Below are 20,567 nucleotides of genomic sequence, written 5' to 3'. Positions count from 1 at the left end.
GCTGGTCGAAATGTTAACTTGTCGTGGTTCGATCGAGGTCGAACTTTTCTCTTTTGGCGATGGCCCTTGGCAGTCGGGGTGTTACTTCGAGCTGGTCGGAATGTTAACCCGTTGTGGTTCGAACGAGATCGAACTCTTCTTTTTGGGCGATGGCCCTTGGCCGTCCGGGTATTATTTTGAGTTGGCCGAAATATTAACCCGTCGTGGTTCGAAAGAGGTCGAACTCTTCTTTTTTGGCGATGGCCCTTGGCTGTCGGGGTGTTATTTCGAGCTAATCGAAATGTTAACCCGTCGTGTTTCGAACGAGGTCGAACTCTTCTCTTTTTGCGATGGCCCTTGGCCATCGGGGTATTATTTTGAGCTGGTCGAAATGTTAACCCGTCGTGGTTCGAACGAGGTCGAACTCTTCTTTTTTGGCAATGGACCTTTGCACTCGGAGTGCTATTTCGAGCTGGTCGAAATGTTAACCTGACGTGGTTCGAACGCGATCGAACTCTTCTTTTTTGGCGATGGCCGTTGGCTGTCGGTGTGTTAATTCGAGCTAGTCGAAATCTTAACCTGTCGTGAGTCCCAGTTTTTGGAGAGTTTCGGGCGTCCTCTGGGTGAGTCTCAGTTTTGCTTAGCTTTTGCGTTTTCTGGGTGAATCCCAATTTGCTTAATTTTTCTTGCACTGAAGAATATGAGGCGTTTCCTGTTTGCGCATATGGGAGAATGCTCATGCTTCTATCCCTCTTAAAAAAACAGTTAGTTAAACCAAATAAAATCATTCGTTACCTCGATTTGATTTAGTGCAAAGAAATGCTAGGAGGACAAGTGCAGGTAGCAGGAAGCGGTGACGCTACAGTAGAGTCGAACAACTCCCAAATTCATCACCTCGAATGTTGTCTTTTTAGTGATGATGAAGTTGAAAATGCAGTCTGTGTCTGTGACCTCATATGAGGTGAAGATACATTAACTTCAAGAACCATAGCTTATATACTGAATCTTTTGCAACCGGATACAATTCCTGCACAATAAAAGCGAAAGAGAAAAAGGATATCTTTCATCCGATGGGAGCAAATGAGGTTGAAGAAATTTCCTTTTCGTAGCAAAATCAATTATTAGTCATGTTTGTTTTAAGGAACTTTGGGTAATTGTGAGCGATCTGTTTAGCCTATGATTGGGAGGGATCATTGTAATAATAATAAATTTGTACATAGTCAAATAAGAATGAGATCACTGTAATCACCGGAATTTTTCTATTTTCGGCTAGATCTAGATCTGGATAGATATTGATCCTCTTTTTGTGCAGCAATCCCGAACAGCGACGCCGCTCAACGAACTTGGGTTATTATTACGCTGAAATCTGAAGGTTCTGTTAGAGGAATTCCAAATAGGATACTGCACAGTGCTTAAGAAAACAGAGAAATGGGTTATTATTACGTAAGCACGGAAGTCATTATTTATCAGAGCACGACAACATGAACATCATCTCTTAAGAAAAACTTAAAACCCTATATGTATTTTTCAAGGGAAAACTTCGATAAGAGACCTAAGGCCAAAGATTGGTCTAATATTGTAACGTGTAAAGCCAGCTTTAAGGAATAGTTTTTCCCATTCTTTCTCAGTCCTTTCTTTTCCAGTGAAAAACATTACCATCAACATGTCTTTCATGAGCTTTACTTGAGTCATGTCTGGTTCATCTTCGTTTGTGTCTAATACTATGTCAATGATAAGGACCTTCTTCCCTTTTCTCCCCTCTTCAACATTTTCTGCAATAGCTTCTCTGCATTTCTTCAGAACCTTGACACAATCCTCATCGCTCCAGCTATGCAATATATTCTGCAAAAGTAACTTAATCATTACTATGTAACATCATCGTAACGAATCTTGATATATCAAACAGACGTAACACAAAGGTTTACAGTTAATTTAGTACGGAGTATTACAAACAGAATCTTGAAGATTGAGTCCATGTGAAAAATTTGGAGTTAATTCCTTGGATAGTACTCAGAATTAACTCGGTAAAGTTATGTTTGTTTTATTTAGGACAATAAAATCATCTAACTTTTGCTTTGTCTCTTAGAAAGTAACTCTAGCCAGAAAATCCTATTTCTTAAAACATGCATAAGACCCATTCATTCTGACCCGGAGCAAAATGGGTCTATTTTAAAATAAACAAAACCAATCAAAACTTGTTCAAGTTTTGTTGCAGTCGTTTTCCCCTTGGCCCCCCTTCGTTCCTTTTTCCCCTTTCTAAGTAGAAGTCATTTTTGTGTGGACTTCTAGTTATGAATTTAAGTAATATTGAAAAGTTTGATTGATTATTCTTCTGTGTTAAGACATTGATTAATCCACCTACTTGTTTTGTATTGCTCTGATATGTTATTTCTTGGTAAGGTAGCAAGTGAAGTAGCTATCTGTTTGTCAGTGATGTTGTTTTAATCTCCATTTGCGAGTTGAATCACCCAATCAATTTCAAAATTTATGATCAATATATCCAAGGGGTGAAGCAGCAGGGTATGTGGAGCGAATAGCAGGGTCTGTTTCGTTAATTTTCGTGTTGTTGAAGAAGAATAGTAATCTGACATAGCTTCCATGTAATAATCTGATGAGAGAAATAGGTTTTTCTAGCTAGAATTACTGTCTAAGAGACAAAACTAAAAGTTAAATAATTTTATTGTCCCGAACTAAACAAAAATGACTTTGACGAATTATTTCTATAACTTTGATGATCATCCAGGAATTAACTCGAGAAAGTTGTAATTAAAAGATTGTGCCACAGATAGAGTATAGTAATTGGAGAAAAGATTCTCAATCTCTAAAAGCTTAACAAATTGTTCTTGACTATCTATATAGGATTCAACTTACATGCACTGTTTTTGCACGATTGTGTATTAAGTTACTAATTCCACTTTTATTATATATTGATAGTTATATATAGTTATAGTTATCTTTTAGATGAACTGTCAGACATATGTAGAAGTTAAACTTAAAGGACATGTCAAGAATAAAATTCTTGTGCATACCTTAAACAAAATGGCATCAGCGCGAGGAATAGATTGAAACATATCCCCTCCAACATAGCTTAAATTCTCACTTTGTGGCATGTTGGCAACTACATGAGGAAGATCAAGGACAGTGCATTTTAAGTGAGGAAAAGCCTCCAAGATTGTCTTAGCTATAATCCCAATGCCCCCTAAAACATCAACCAATGAGTTCATCCCCTCAAATACTTCTTTACAATCCTTGACAAATAATTTCATAATTTGGGAATCACTAGCCATTCCTTCATTGAAATCTTTGTCGAATCTTGGATTTTGTGCACAAAATTCCCACATAGGTACCCCATGGGCTGTCTCAAATGCTGTGGCTTTTCATTCTTATTGTGAAACCATTCAATCATTAGTTGCCAAGGAGTGACAACGATAGGATCAATCATTACTCTAACGCAAGGTGACAAGTTTTGGAATTCACTCTTAAGAAGAAGTCTTGAAGGAGTTGTCAAACCATATGCTAATTCTGTCTCTGAGTTTTCGTCGATCTTTGTTGTAGCAAAGAATCCAGAGTGCCCCAACAGGCGCATTAGTCGATGAATGTCAATTGATTTTGATGAGGGAAGTTTGAGTGCTGAAACTAGCTCAGGAAGAGTGATTGGTTTTTTGTGGTTATGTATAATATCTGGTATGCCTAGTTGAATGGCACAATTCAAGGCCATGGAATTAAAATAAGCGAATGCATGTTTGTAGATGTGAACTTGTGCTTTGAACAATTCACTGGCTGCTTCAACATTAACCGTTTCCATTAGCTCAGGAAGTTCTCCAACCTTGATGCTGAAACTAGGCTAGTGATGAGCTATCTTTATGTACGGAACTGAAGGGATGAGAGCTTTACGACAGTCCATTATAAAAGGAAGTTAAAGGTTGGGTCGGGTGGGTCATGGGTAGTTTATTTGGGTGGGAGCTTTTAAAGTTTTAAATTATTTTTTAATTAGAAGAAGAATTTTCCCGGATCTCAACCAAGTTTTAAATAATTTCATGTGATAGTATATTGCTCTGAATTGTCAGAAGAGAGAAAAGTTTTCATTTTAAAAAGAGGTCAGCATTCTCTGGATGTATTACAGGAAATAAGATTTTTTTTTTTTTGGGTGGAAACAGGGTTAAATTTATGAGAAGGATGAATAACTTATTTTGCCCTCAAAATATGAAATATTAGTAGTGAAAACTATGGCTTTCTTGTTTGTGAGTTTAGATCAAGGAACTTTTCCTCTAATAATTAAGATTTCCTTTTTTGAGATTCATTTTTCTATTATGTTGACATACTAGTGAATGAAGGTGTATCTAATTAAAGGCAGAAAGAAACACTAACCAAAATGCATCTGAAGTTACAAAGCGTAGTGATTGGACCACAATAATGCAGTATATGGACCATTCTAATTAATATTAAACAAACTAAAGATCTAATGTTATTTGTTTTTGTTCCTTTTCTATTTAAAAAAATATAACTTTCGACTTGCGACTTTAAACAATTTTGATACATGATTTTAACTTTGTGAGTTATATAATTTTTCTTTTCTATTTTTTCTTTTATTGCCTTCAATTTTTAGAAAATATAATTTCACTAACCAGAACTTAGTTAATTTTGCTAGTAAACTTCATAAGTTTATTGATTAGTGCAACTTCAGTACTAATATCTTAATGGTAATCGTTCATCGTCATTTACCAATTGATGTGATTTCTGACATTGATCAATGATTTGTTTGGATGGAGTTGTGTTCTTATTGTAAAATAAATGTTTCATATAACTAATAAGTTCAACATTTTTCTACCTATTTAAAGGCTCTTAATTACTACTAATAAGTACTTTCTCTGTCCTAAATTTTTTATCGCATTTCTCTTCTACACACACCTAAAGAAAACATTAATTAGAAGATTTTTTTTGACTATTTAACCTTTATTTATGTCTTAAGTATAATATCTCTTTATTGAACATTTACTTTATTCATGTGACATCTTCATCGTCAAGAACAATCATTACTAAGGATAAAATAAAAAAAATAATTAATTTTGTCTTAAATTTCTAAAATGATAAATAATATGAAATATCTATTTTTAGAAATTACGATAAATAACTTGAGAGGGAGGGAGTCGAAATTAATTCCCTTATGCTAGTTGTATAGTTGCTTATTTTAACTCCAATTCCTCGTCTAGCAATTTACGTTTAGAATAATCAACAAATTGTACTTAGAAAATAAAAAGAAGAACAATAATAGTTGTTCTTTTCTTCAAAATAAAAAGTAGTAATAGTTCTTCAATTTTTGCCTTTAATCTCTTGAATCCAAATATAATGCTTAGCGGTGAGATTTTGAAACTTTGAATTTTGAATTTCTAAAACGTATTTCAACGACCAAATTAGTTCTTATATTTGGTCTTAAATATTAGGATTTTGAATTATAAAAGGAAAATTTTAGTTGTTTTTAATGTCTTAAATATTGGGATTTCCTACTATAATAGTTAAAGTTTTAGTTGATTTTAAAATTCTAAATATTAGAAAATTAATAAAATGACTATTGTATTCATTATGAACTCTATTTTTTAAAGGGTAAAAAAGACGAACGACATTTCGCTAAAGACATTCGTGCTTTTAATATAGTATAGATACTGATAGTGAATTGTATATTTGTTATACTTATTCATGGTTGCTGCCTAATTAGAAATTTACTCCTTGTAATTGGATTTAGTGTAATTATTAGGATAGTAATTACACTGTCTAATTAGGAGTCGATGCACATGGGGGAGGATGCGGTGTCGTCCCACACTGCTTTGTCCAAAAAATTTATTAAATATTTATACTAATATTCTGCAAAAGTAAAGAATATATAATAATAACACCGCTTCATTGAAAAAGTAGTTCTTGATCTACTGGTCAAGCTCAAAGTTTGGCTTGTAAAGATCGTAGGTCCGAGGCTCAATCTGGACATTCTATTTTTTCAATATCTTTGACCAAGCATTTTAAAAAAAAAATTGAGGCTGAGGAGAACTGAACCTATACCTTCATTTGCAATAATATTCAACTAGACCATTAGGCAAGGCTCTTCAGCTTGTGAGAAAATAATATTAGATATTACTTATATAATTTTTTAATTTTATGTAGATACGACACATTTTACAAAAAGCTCTGCATATGTCCACGTGTCTAGTACTTACAAAATAGAGTAATTACATAGATCTGTATGTTTGGAGAAACGTAATTATAATATAATTTCATGTGTCATATTTGATTGCATAAGTGTAATTATATAGTTAAATATTTTTTACTTTAAAAATAAAATTAACAATAATTAAATAAACTTTCTTAGATGGACAAGTAAATAAACTTTAATGTGTGACAAATATATGTGCATATAAGAGATATTAAATTTTATTTATTACTACATATTGAAAAATCACCTTGTAATTATTACCAATTCTCACACGTTCCCTCCCACTCCCCCCCCCCTCCCGAAAATTGGGAGGTGAGAATTGGAGAGTCTAATTGGCCCCCTTAATTGCACCTAATTCCATATTGACCGAATAATTACTTGATAACACAAACTGTCTAAACCTGTATAATTACATTTGATTACATTCAAATTCAATTACAAGATGCTTTCCAAATATGCACTTAATCAGGGGCAGATGCGCATAGGAGGAAGTGGTATCATCCGATGCGCTTTTGTCGGAAAAAATATTATTTAATTATACCAATTTTCTATAAAGACGAACCAATATTTAATTACTGACACCACTTTCTTGTAAAGAGTACTTCTTGATCCACTAGTAGAACTCATATTTTGACTTGTAAAAGTCGTAGGTTCGAGGCTGGAGCTGCACACCCTTGAAAGTACAAGAAGGGGGGGGGGGGGGGGGAATTGTATATTTTTAAACTTAATCTCTGTTAGTTGATTGATTTTTTAATTAGTCGACTAGATGCAATAAACTAACAGTTGTAATAACAGAATATAAGATGCTGAAAGTAAATGCAGGAATTAAAGACATTGAAATTTTTATACTGGTTCGGATTCAATGTGAATCCTAATCCAGTCTCCTTGGGTTGCAAAAGAGTTCTCTTTAGTGAATGCGTTTCTTCGAGTACAATGGAAATTACGTGATAACTCAGTTCCTATATCACTTGTCTCTTTTGATACAATGCCTCACTAGTGTTGTTCTCTCATTCTTCTCTAGCTTGTTACACAGTAGGTCTTAGAGAGCTACAATATTTGTTTACAGTAGAACAAAGAGAAGGTGTTTGGTTCAATCAAAGTATATATGTCTAAGGCTTGATGTTGGGTATAAATACTTTGGTGAATGCCGTTTGGTGAAGAAATTTGACAACTCAAGATATTTGATCCTTGTAAAGAGATTGATTCTTTCCAAGAATAAGGTTACTTGTCGTTGCTCTTCCTTGATGAGAGGGCATTGATAGATTTCCTTCTACAAATCTTGATGAAGCGGGTTTACTCCTTGATTGTTGGTCCTTCCGAAAATAGCAGCTTGATTAATCATCTTACAAGATCTTCAATGCTTCTTGTCCGCTTCAATCTTCCAAATTGAATGTGCTGGACTTGATTGATGCCTTAAATTTAGGCTTGATTGATTCTTTCCATCGTAGCTGTCCATTGATTTCGTGATCTTTGCTGATTGATTCCTTTCCTTAAGCTTCCTGATTGATTTCTTCAATCTCGTAGTAACTCCTTGATTCCTTGATCTTTTCTAATTGATTCCTTCAATCTTTGAATGGTTATCTATGATTTCCTGCACAGATATATTATTTGCATCATTATAATCAGATCTAACAATCTCCCTCTTTTGATGATGACAAAATAATATATATATGTATAAATAGCAGTTGACTTTCCTGTGTTTTACTCCCCCTCAATGTATGCGATTGACTGGTTCATGGTACTCCCCCTCAGTTCATGCAGTTGACTAGTCCATGGTTATAGATGTTGTAGTCGACTCTTGCCGTAGAGGATGCTAGCGTACATTTACCCTCCAGTCGATGCTAGCGTATATTTACCCTTCAACTGACTATACCTGTATACAGATACATATACTCTTCTCCCCCATTTTGGCATCAGCAAAGATGGAATAGACAAAATAAACCAAGAACTAAAATAGAATATATATAGCATTATGCAATAGAGTTATAGTCCAAAAAAACAACCAAAATAAAACAAAAACAGAAATTGTCCAATGGTTGAGTTAACAACCCAAAAACAACACAACAAAAAAATTGTCTTAAGCAACCACATTAACGACGTAGAAAATAGGTAAGAGTGTTACAGATGGACTCCTTCAGTTGTTCAAAGCTAGCATTGGCTGAGATGCTCACTCCATCCAACCTGTCATGAATCTCCCTGAAAGCCTTGACATCATTCTCCCTTACTCTGAGAACGACAACTCTTATCTTGGACACATCAGACCCTGTTTCTTTGGAGATGGCATGAATGTCACCAATAGTTATCTGAGTGGTTGTGAGGAGATTTTTAATTTCAGAGAGTTGAATGTCAATGGCACGAAGCTTCTCACCAAGATCAGGATCATTAGGACTAGGATGAGAGGCAGAGGCTTTAGGTTTGGGATCTATATGAGCATGCTTTACATCACCTTAATGCTTCTTAACCTATGAGCCCTTCACACTCACATATCCCATACATGGAAATGTTCTAGAATTGTAAGATTTTGAAACAGTGATAAAGGGATAAGCAGACAGGGAAATTTGGTGAGCTTTCAGGATGTGAGTGATGGCCATGCCATAGGATAGACTGGTGGGATCTTCTACACTTTCAATCATGAAATTAATGACCCAAGAGGATAACTTGACTTTGAGTTAGGTCACAAGGCAGTATACTAAGAAAGTGTCTCTTTGAGAGAAGGTGGAAAAGGAACCAGTGCGGGGAAGCAGAGTAGTTGCTACAATGTGAGCCAGGACTCGAGTTCCGAAACTAACATCACTGGGGCCTAACTGGTTGGGAAGGAATTCCGAGGGACTCTCAGCAATACACCATTTAGCTTGATCAAAGGAAATTTCAAAATCATCGGGCCAGGTATTTTTGAAAAGCATAGGAAAACCAGAACATTTACACTGAAAGAGTGAATTAAACATGTCATAATCAAGAACAATGCACTTTTCTAACACTAAGGATTCCAACTTATCAGGTTTACTAGAGTGAAAATTAGCATAAAATATCTTTACCAAGGGTTCATAGACTTTAGGCGGAGGAATATAGAGGAACTTAGACCACCCTTGATGAGCAAAAAGATTTTTTACCTTACAATTTAGGGCTTCCATGTCGCCAAGGTCGACTACCCTTCTATGAGCAATGGGCTTGTCTTTCAAGGCAATGAAGAGATCCCTGTTTGGAGAATCCCAGAAATTCAGGTCAGATTCTAGAGAGCTAGAAAGATCTATCTTGGATTTCTTTGGAGCAGAGGAAACAAGGGGGTCTTCCATAGGTCGTTTTCCTAGGGTTTTTGTTACACCCCGCAATATTACGTCGATATTACATCCAGCGGTATTATATTACTACGATGCTATGCTCTGCAGCAATATATTACGAGGATATTACCCTCTGCAGTATTATATTACGATGATGTTATGCCTCGCTGTATTACATTACATTGATGTCATGCTTCGAAGTATTAAGTTACGACAGTGTTTCACCCAACAATATTACATTACGGTGATGTTACGCTTTGCAGTATTAAGTTACGACGATGTTGCACCCTGAAGTATTGTACGTTGAATTTATCATAAGGTAAGTGACATCAGTCCAAGTAAAAGATTATTTGGAGATTATAAGGATTATGTTATTTCACAAGTGATTAGTAAATTCGTGAAGGTGAGAGGGGAAGCAAGTCGAAGAAAATAAATTTCGTTGAAATTTGACATTTTGGGATAAAATATGGCTCGAGCTAAAATGCCCGGTATTTATGGACTAGTGCCATACAAGGTTATACATGACCATAAGGTGTACAAGGTATGTTAAAAGAGAATAGTATTTAACTAAGTTAAGATAATTTTTAAATTATGCAGGTAATTGTTTAATTATCGGGTAATGAGACATTACCCAGTTAACTAATAAGTGGGTAAAGAATAATAATTCTCACTCCCCACGTGGCATTAGGCCACTATTCAAGCATATGACATATTGTCATATATGTTTAGTATACCAAAGTAACGTGTAACTCATTAAAGGACTCATAAGAATGAGTCATTTTTAAAATTCTTGGAGTTTGGTTCATTTGGACAAAGACAGTAAGTACGTCCAAGTCTTATGAGTTGGTTCATTTGTAAAGATTTGTTCATTTTGGACAAAATGATCAGATCTCAAAGGTGTTAGAACAATCATGAATCTTGTTCATATAACAATCTTAGCTCAAACAAAAATGTTGAAGCAGAAGTATTTCAAAGCTTCATCAGAAGCAATTCTATCTAAGTTTCATAAAATCCAAGCAAGGAATTTCGTTCAAATTCAAAGAAGCAGAAGCTTCATTTCATGCAAATAATTCAAAGAACACGTATGTTAAGGCCATCCATTCTTTCTTTTCGGCATGGTCCAAATTATAAAGAATAATCGAGCAAATGCACCAATTTCATAAATGACTCTATTCATAGAAGTATTAGAGATATCTATGTTCTTAAATTTATGTGTGTCATAATATTCTATCATCTGTTCATGGGTCTCAGAAAAATATGAAAGTTGAAAAAAGTTTACTTTATGATATTGCTCAAAGACAAAATGGTCTTATGAAATTCCGAAAGATTTTATTAACGTACTTTTCACGCATTGCATTCATGTGCATTGAACCATGACCAGATGGCGTTATATACGCGTATATATATATATGGGGGAAAGTTTATGGCGTTATATACGCACCACCACCTGATCAGCTGGTATACGATGATGATTTTGCCCACAGTGGCCGATATGATATGATGGGATGCCCTCGGAGGCTGATGATGTTATGAAACATGTACCTATGGATGACATGACATTCATACGCATATGCATGACTCTAAAAGTAATTTATGATTTACAAAGTTATTCAGGCTTACAGGTTAAATCATGTACTTTATATTTCTTCCATGTCTCTTACGTATTTATTTATGTGCCTTACATACTCGGTACAGTATTCGTACTGATGTCCCTTTTGCTTGGGGATGCTACTTTTCATGCCCGCAGGTCCTAATAGATAGGTCGAGAACCTTCCAAGTAGGCTATCAGCTCAGCGGAAGATGTTGGTGCGCTCGATTTGCTTTGGAGATACTCGTATGGTTAGTATGATTTAGACGTGTATTGTTTGGTATGGCGGGACTCTGTCCCAACCTTTATGATATTTATATACTCTTAGAGGTTTGTAGATATATGTCGTGTGTGTGAATGATTGTACGGCCTTGTCGGCCTATGTTTTGAGTTTATAAAGGATCATGTTGGCCTATTAGGACCCTATGTCATGGGTATATGATGATGTAATAAGAAAGATACGTTACATTGGTACTCGGTTGAGTAAGGTATCGGGTGCCCGTCACGGCCCATCGGTTTGGGTCATGACAAAAGTGGTATCAGAGCAGTTCTGTCCTAGGGAGTCTACAAGTCGTGTCTAGTAGAGTCTTGTTTATGGGTGTGTCATGCACCACACTTATAAGCAGGAGGCTATAGGGCATTTAGGATTGCCACTCTTTCTTCTTACTCTAGATCGTGTGGTAGAGCTCATTTATAAGAATTCAAATTCCGAAATTCTATTTTATTCGTAATAAGACGATACCTACATCCGGAAAGAAGGTTGGAAAGAGAGATGGTTTTGGAAGAGCTAAGTTAGAGGAATTGGATTTTTGTATGATGCCTACGATAAGTAAATGTGAGGTCTCTAGCAGATCATGGGTGTACTGAAAGGTGTAAACTTCCTGATAAGAAACCTTAGGGCAAGAATGTATATCCATCTTTATAGTGAAAGACTATGAGAGATTAAGAAGATAAATACAAGTTTCAACAAGCAGAAGAAGCAAGATGAAGAAGGGTACGAGGCGCCCAGTTAATGAAGGTTAACGGTATTTATAATTCAGGTAGGGGAACATAAGCTTTTTAAGTTATATTCAGCAGTAACAGAGATATATACAATTGGTCGCAACCATTCCAGATATGCCTTATGGGGATTAACAGAAGTAGTATAAGAAGATATGATGGATGAATTATTTGTGTCAGTTGACATTTCCGAAGGATATTGCAAATATGCTAATAGATCTCTTTATGAGACACCTAGATGGTGCACTCTGAAATAGTGTAACCAGATATGAGTACTACAAAGACATGCACTATAAGCCTTGAAGGGATAAATATTACCTTAGTATGGCTCGCGTCCCTAGTAAAGCGAGAACGTTAAGCAACTTGAAGAGCCATTGGATGGAGCAAAGGGAAGCTAAGAGCAAAAGAATGTCTTGTTCAAGTTGTCAGAATAAAGTGATAGACATAAATGTTAGCAGAAAATAAGAAAAGAGTTAATGAAACATTATGAGTAAGATGTGATACATGGATGACAACGGTAGATCAAAAGATGACAATATTACAAAATCTATAGTCCAGTGAAGGGAGAAACGAGAAGTGACAGGCCTTAGGACAACAAAAGAGTATAGGCCATGCAATCATGTCCTCATTTCGAGAAATAAGTTCGCAACTGCAGCGTGACTACCAAGAGAAAAGTTAGATCCCAGAGTAATAGAAATCAGTATGGGCTGGTGAATAAGATAAACTAAATATGAATTAGGGACTGAGTAATTTGGTAATAGTCAACATCATGAGAATTTTAGATCGCATTCCGCCAATAATAGGACGGACGACAAAAGAAGATTCATGAGAAATTCAGAGAATGGTCATTTAGGAAGACGCTTCCCTACAACAAGCAATGTGAGCAAAGTTCAGCTTAAGGGACTGTATGTGCCAGTTATACTAAGTTTCACCCTCGTGAGTAAGGAATTTTGCTATCCTTGGTACGGAAGGATTACCGCAAGGCGAGTAAGGGTCACCGATAATGTGAAAGGATGCCAAATATGAAAAGGTGAAACATCTATAGGTAGGTCGTCGTAGCTCCCACTCTTAGTACTCCTCTAAAGGGGGGAATATGGAATGATAAAAGGAAGAATGCGATAAAAATGAGAAAGGGATGAGATTGCACTTATCCAAATGCTACAGATATGCTACGATTCTAGAACATTATGCAAACACGATGTCAAGGAGAAGAAGTAAGGGTTCCTGCCTGAGATGTTATTGATAAATAAGGAGCCAGTGCGAGACATAAGTTAAGACCAAGTAAATAACCCAAGAAAGATTTCGCGGAATATTGACATGAGAATGGGCCAACGAGTAGTTAGTAGTTGATTCAGGGAGAGCCTAGTTATGGCTAGTCAAGAGGATATAGACAAGACAACAGGTTGTGCAAGATAAATATAGTAAAACCCAATATAGTGAATTTAGCCCTGCAATTATGACATTGTAATACTTGAGAAATATTCAAATAGGAGTTGGGGTAGTTAAAGGTACCATATGAGTGTTACAGAAATAAAAGATAGTTCCACTAGGAAGACAGTCAAAACTTCAGTTCAGAGCAGCCATACGAGCAGATGAGTGTGGCAGTAAGTAACTAAGGATAATTACAAGTGAGCACGAACATCAAAAATTCTATCGGGAATACGATATAATAAGCTCGCATCTTTACAATAGTAAGAGGATCCTCCCTAAGTACTATAGTGAAGGAGTAGATGAGGAAATGAGGAAGAAGGCTTCAACCTAAGCACAGTGACCTAAAGAGGGAAATGGTCTTATAATAACAGTTTCAGAACAACATTGTACGTCCTCCATAAGAAAGAGGAATCTACCGTGGCTAGTGAATGGGAAGTAAAAATCAAAAGAAATATTTGAAGATCATATGAGTTGTACAAAAATTCTGGCATGCGTGGGAGCTAAGATAAGTTAAATACGCACGCAACAAGGGGGAAGAAAGACGAGGAAGGGTAATAGCTTACGTTAAAAGAAAGCTGAGAAGGAACGAAAGGAATTATTTGATCAATGAACCCGAGTTGATGACATTAAGAACACACTTAAGAGTTTGGATTTTTATACATGCAACATATATGTTGACAATCATACAGGCTTTCGGTATAAGTTAAAAGAAAGAATTGGGCCCAGGTCATAGACAAAAGAATGAATTGTTAAAAGATTGTATCATGGATATTCCATAGCATCCATGGAGAGCTAAAGTAATAACTAATACCATGAGCCGCAGATTGAAAATTAACTTAAGCCAGCATAAAGGCCGATCGGAAGAAGAAGGAAAGTAAAGAGTTACATCAACAAAGTAAATCAGGAATTATATTATTGGACCCGGAAGTTATAGGAATTATGATTGAGAACATAGCAGAATCACTCTTAATATTAGAGGTGCAAAAGAGATAGCACAACAACTATGTTCTATAACGGCTCTACGATAAAGCTAGTTAGAAGGGTACCAGTCTCATAAGAAGTCAGTATAAAACTCCCACGGGATTGTGTATGCACGGGAGGTGCAAGTATTATAATAGAGCTTCAAGTTATGGACGTGAATTACACCTAGGTGGAAGGGAGGTCATTAGAGAGATAGAAGATACGATGCGAGATTTTAAGGTAAGTAAGGTAAAAGTGAACAACGTACGGGATAATCAAAGGCAAAAGATCGTATATAGTCCATACCTCTGATAAAAGGGCCAGAAGCACGAGGATTCAATATCCAAGAATAATAGCGACATCGTCAGTGGAATATCTTCTAGTCAATGATTTCTAGGTATCAAGAGGTCTAGTTAAGAAAGTAAAGAAGAGTTAGAGATGATGTGATGTCTCGCTTGATGTTCTAAAATAACACAAGGAAATTCAAGCAAGTTGAAGGAAGATTACGAGTAGTATAAATAGATATGTATATATCGCAAGCTAAAGTATGTAAAGCGACAAGGTTTTAGGAAGACAGGAATATGGATAAGAAAGGGAAGTGAGAAGGTGACGAGAATGGATTAGTCCTCAGAATTAGGGCCATGAAAACAAGGGAGCTAATGACTTCTCTATGTTATAGTAAGCTCAATATAGCCTGAATGGACTCAAAGGAGTTACTCTTCATAAGTAGCATTTAGAAGAGATGGAATGCTGCCCCAATAGTAGAATAAGAGTGTAATTATGATAGATAAAGGATGACGTTTGGGCCTTCGATTGAGTAATGATTTGAAAAAAGAAAAAAAAGAAGAAAAGGGGTTCATGAATTGTATGAGATTAAAATACCCCCGTAAGAGAATCACCTTGGGATGCTATAAAATACGGTTATTGAAGTACAGTATTGCCGCTAAATGGATCAGGAAAATTACTTCGAATATTCCTTGATGTAACGTAATCCCTAGTGGCAAAGTATTGCGTAAGTTTGAGTTATCAGTGGTATATTGTAGATCAATATTGAGGTGAATCAACAATGGATGGACAAAAGTCACAAAGTATGAGATGAGATTAGGTCGTCATTCTAAAGATGAACAATAATGAGGAAGCATTAAAAGACTTAAATTTATACATATGGAATAAGAAACGAGAGTAAGCTGGGATTTGGTAGCAGACCTCAGCAACAATAAATTAAAGTAAGAGTTATGGCAGTAAATTCATACGGATGGCTAAACGGACCTATGCGATGAGATACATATTCGTGAATTCAACAAAGTACCGAGCGGAGAACTTCAGTATACTCATAGATGCCCAAAGGGACATCTTATCAAGCTCTACATATGAAGCCTAGAGATTGGGCACACTTACAAGGTCAAAATTGTACATGCTGCATGATGAAAGGTAGCAACAGTTACGAGATTGGAAGGATTCCGACTACAAGTTGTGGTGTGAGAAGGAGGCCTAATAAGGGATGCCCTAGACTTTGGACATATTCACAGAATAGTCGCCTAGATGGCTAGGGAAGTTCTAAAGTATTCGGAAGATATAAGTTATCAAAATGATAAAAGCATTAGTCAACATTCGAGGACGAATGTTCCAAAGGGAAAATGATGTTACGCCCCAAAATATTACGTCCCGCAATATTATATTACTACGATGTTATGCTCTGCAGTAATATATTATGAGGATATTACCCTTTGCAGTAATATATTACGATGATGTTACGTCCTACAGTATTATATTACGATGATGTTATGCCTCGCAGTATTACATTACGGTGATGTCATGCTTCGCAGTATTAAGTTACAATAGTGTTGCACCCAACAGTATTACATAACGGTGATGTTACGCTTCGCAGTATTAAGTTACGACGATGTTGCACCCTGAAGTATTGTACGTTGAATTTGTCGTAAGGTAAGTGACATCAGTCCAAGTAAAAGATTATTTGGAGATTATAAGGATTATGTTATTTCACAAGTGATTAGTAAATTCGTGAAGGTGAGAGGGGAAGCAAGTCGAAGAAAATAAATTTCGTTGAAATTTGACATTTTGGGATAAAATATGGCTCGAGCTAAAATGCCCGGTATTTATGGACTAGTGCCATACAAGGTTATACATGACCATAAGGTGTACAAGGTATGTTAAAAGAGAATAGTATTTAATTAAGTTAAGATAATTTTTAAATTATGCGGGTAATTATTTAATTATCGGGTAATGAGACATTACCCAGTTAACTAATAAGTGGGTAAAGAATAATAATTCTCACTCCCCACGTGGCATTAGGCCACTATTCAAGCATATGACTCATTGTCATATATGTTTAGTATACCAAAGTAACGTGTAACTCATTAAAGGACTCATAAGAATGAGTCATTTTTAAAATTCTTGGAGTTTGGTTCATTTGGACAAAGACAGTAAGTACGTCCAAGTCTTATGAGTTGGTTCATTTGTAAAGATTTGTTCATTTTGGACAAAATGATCAGATCTCAAAGGTGTTAGAACAATCATGAATCTTGTTCATATAACAATCTTAGCTCAAACAAAAATGTTGAAGCAGAAGTATTTCAAAGCTTCATCAGAAGCAATTCTATCTAAGTTTCATAAAATCCAAGCAAGGAATTTCGTTCAAATTCAAAGAAGCAGAAGCTTCATTTCATGCAAATAATTCAAAGAACACGTATGTTAAGGCCATCCATTCTTTCTTTTCGGCATGGTCCAAATTATAAAGAAGAATCGAGCAAATGCACCAATTCCATAAATGACTCTATTCATAGAAGTATTAGAGATATCTATGTTCTTAAATTTCTGTGTGTCATAATATTCTATCATCTGTTCATGGGTCTCAGAAAAATATGAAAGTTGAAAAAAGTTTACTTTATGATATTGCTCAAAGACAAAATGGTCTTATGAAATTCCGAAAGATTTTATTAACGTACTTTTCACGCATTGCATTCATGTGCATTGAACCATGACCAGATGGCGTTATATACGCGTATATATATATATGGGGGAAAGTTTATGGCGTTATATACGCACCACCACCTGATCAGCTGGTATACGATGATGATTTTGCCCACAGTGGCCGATATGATATGATGGGATGCCCTCGGAGGCTGATGATGTTATGAAACATGTACCTATGGATGACATAACATTCATACGCATATGCATGATGCTAAAAGTAATTTATGATTTACAAAGTTATTCAGAGATACAGGTTGAGTCATGTACTCTATATTTCTTCCATGTCTCTTATGTATTTATTTATGTGCCTTACATACTCGGTACATTATTTGTACTGACGTCCCTTTTGCCTGGGGACGATGCATTTCATGCCCGCAGGTCCTGATAGATAGGTCAAGAGCCCTCCAAGTAGGCTATCAGCTCAGCGGAAGTAGGCCAGTGCAAACTGATAGAATTTAATCCAAGGCCTCCTGAAGATGCTAAATCACAATGGGCACAACTGGTGCCTAAGTTGATGCTGCTGGAGCGTTCACAACTGGGACCTGATCCTGAACTGGGGAGGCAGGTGGATCTGTAGGTGCTGCCCTAGTGGGCCATACCCATGCCCCTACCGCGACCACGACTGCGTCCTCGGCCTCTAGTGGCCACAACTGGTGGTACTAGTGGTCATCCATCCTGACCCGTAGCGCGTGTCCTCACCATCTGTGAGAGAATAGAATAACAGAAGTTTAGTACTCGGATCAACAAATTCGCATAACAAGAATATGACGTTTTCCTAAAGGTCAGCATCTCGAGGATAAATATAGATGTCTCCGTATCGATCCACGAGACTCTACTAAACCTGCTCATGACTCGTGAGACCTATGTAACCTAGGCTCTGATACCAACTTATAACGACCCTAAACCCGGACCCGGTCGTGATAGCACCTCTCATGAAGACAAGGCCAACCGACACACTCCCGATTCATTTTTAAAAAATTAAGTAATAAAACTAAGTCTTTAACATAATAATAAAAATACCAAAATAAGGTAAATAATACAGTCGCGGAATAGACATAGCCCGACATCGGGGTGTCACCAGTCATGAGCACCTATTATAAAACTACAAGTCTGGAAGAGTCTACACAACTATTACATAACCAAAACAGAATAAAATATGATAGAGGGAGAAGCGCTGGGCTGCAAACGCCGAGCAGCTGCCTAGTGAATCGTCGAAGTCTACTGGAAGCTCTCAACTCTCGCAAGCAGGACCTGAAGTGCCTGAATCTGCACACAGGGTGTAGGGAGTAAAGTAAGTACTCCAACTCAGTGACTAATAATAATAAATGAAGACTGAGCGATAGGAAATCACATAAAAGCACATCAACATACTATAGAGAATCAGTATAAAATCAGTGAAAGAAATGAAACAGTAAAAAACATGTAAAAACACTTAGTTTAGAAGAAGCTTCATTAAAACACCTTTTTTTTACAGTTAAACAATTACATGAGTAGCATCAAGAACAGATAGACACGTAAAAATCCACCCCTCGAGCAATATCATGGAACAACACCAGCCCATCGGGCAATATCATGGAACAACACCGGCCTCTCGGGCTATATCGCATATCACAATGGGTATCCGCGCTGACTAGGGGTGTACAGACTCCAGGAGGGGTCCCTACGGCCCAAGCGCAATATCAAGCCATCTCGTCACATAATCAATAGGCTCTCAGCCTCATATCAACAAGCCACTTCGTGGTGTACAATCTCAGGCCCTCGACCTCATAATCATAAATTAGCTCAATAATCCTCACAACACAGGCCCTCGACCTTACTCAGTCATTATCTCATAAGCCACTCGGACAACAGTAAAATATGATGCTCAGCCCAAAATATCATTTAATGTGTTAAAACAAAGCAAACATGACTGAGTGATGAAAACAATAGAATATAGCATGACTGAGTACAAGTATAAAGTCAAACAGTGAGGAAATATCAGTAAAAATTCCCTAAGGGTGCAAATAGTGGCACGAGGTCCAAACATGGCATTCAGCCCAAAACATGATGATAGCAAATAGTTTTCAATCAAATACACGGTAAAACAGTCATACGAGGTGGACCAAGTCACAATCCCCAACGGTGCACGACCCCATGCTCGTCATCTAGCGTGTGCATCACCTCAATTAGCACAACGATGTAAAATACGGGGTTTCATACCTTCAGGACAACATTTACAATCATTACTCACCTCTACCCGGTCCAAATCTCTAGCTCGCGATGCCTTTGCCCCTTGAATCGGCCTCCGGATGATCCAAATCAAACCAAAATCAGTGCAAAACCATCAAAATATGCTAAGGGAATAAAGCTCACTCGAAAGAAATCAAATTACAACACAATTCCCGAAATTGGCCAAACCCGACCCCAGGACCACATCTCAGATTCCTATAAAAATTACATCAATAGACTCCCTATCACTCCCTGAGTTCATTCATACCAAAAGTATCAAAATCCAACCACAAATGACCCCTCAAATGCCAAATTCTAGGTCTCCAATTACAAGCCCTAGTTCTTCAATATTAGGCTTAAATTCAATGATTAATTAGGTAGAATCCACATAAGAATCGAGTATTAAGTCCATAAATCTTACCTCCAAGTGTTTCCCCTTGAATCCCTCTTCAATCCTCTTCAAAAAGCTCCAAAATTGCTCAAAAATGGTGGAAGTTAACCCCAAAATCGCAGAAAAATGGCTATTTAAACATTCTGCCCAGGCATTAAATCCTTCTTCACGAACGCGGTCAAAGCCTCGCATTCGCGAACCACAAACTGACTTTGATCAAATTTCCTTTATCGCGATCGTGACTCCCAGCTCGTGAATGCGAAGGCCTAGCTCCCTTACTCACTGCAAATGTGACTCCCCTTCCGCGAACGCGAAGAACAAATCAACCTCAAACCCAGCTGCTCAACTTCCTCTACGCGAGCGCGATGCTCAAGACCCCAGCCCTTCGCGAACTCAGAGCCTCCATCGCGAACGTGAAGGCTAAATCCTCAGCCTCACCTGCTAACCCTTCGCAAACGTGAGGGCCTACTCGCGAACGCGAAGGTCATATTTTTGCAATTCTCAACTTCTAGAAATGATCCGATTGACCACCCGAAA

The 20,567-nt window shown here is 36.9% G+C and overlaps 1 pseudogene; it reads right to left on the bottom strand.

Moving 5' to 3' along the window:
- Positions 1–764: 764 nt before the first annotated feature.
- On the bottom strand, positions 765–3,837 carry LOC107788028 (trans-resveratrol di-O-methyltransferase-like; annotated as a pseudogene).
- Positions 3,838–20,567: the final 16,730 nt, after the last annotated feature.

The sequence above is a fragment of the Nicotiana tabacum genome, chromosome 3 (assembly GCF_000715075.1).
Source record: "Nicotiana tabacum cultivar K326 chromosome 3, ASM71507v2, whole genome shotgun sequence".
NCBI lineage: Eukaryota > Viridiplantae > Streptophyta > Magnoliopsida > Solanales > Solanaceae > Nicotiana > Nicotiana tabacum.
This window is presented reverse-complemented; position numbering and strand designations above follow the sequence as displayed.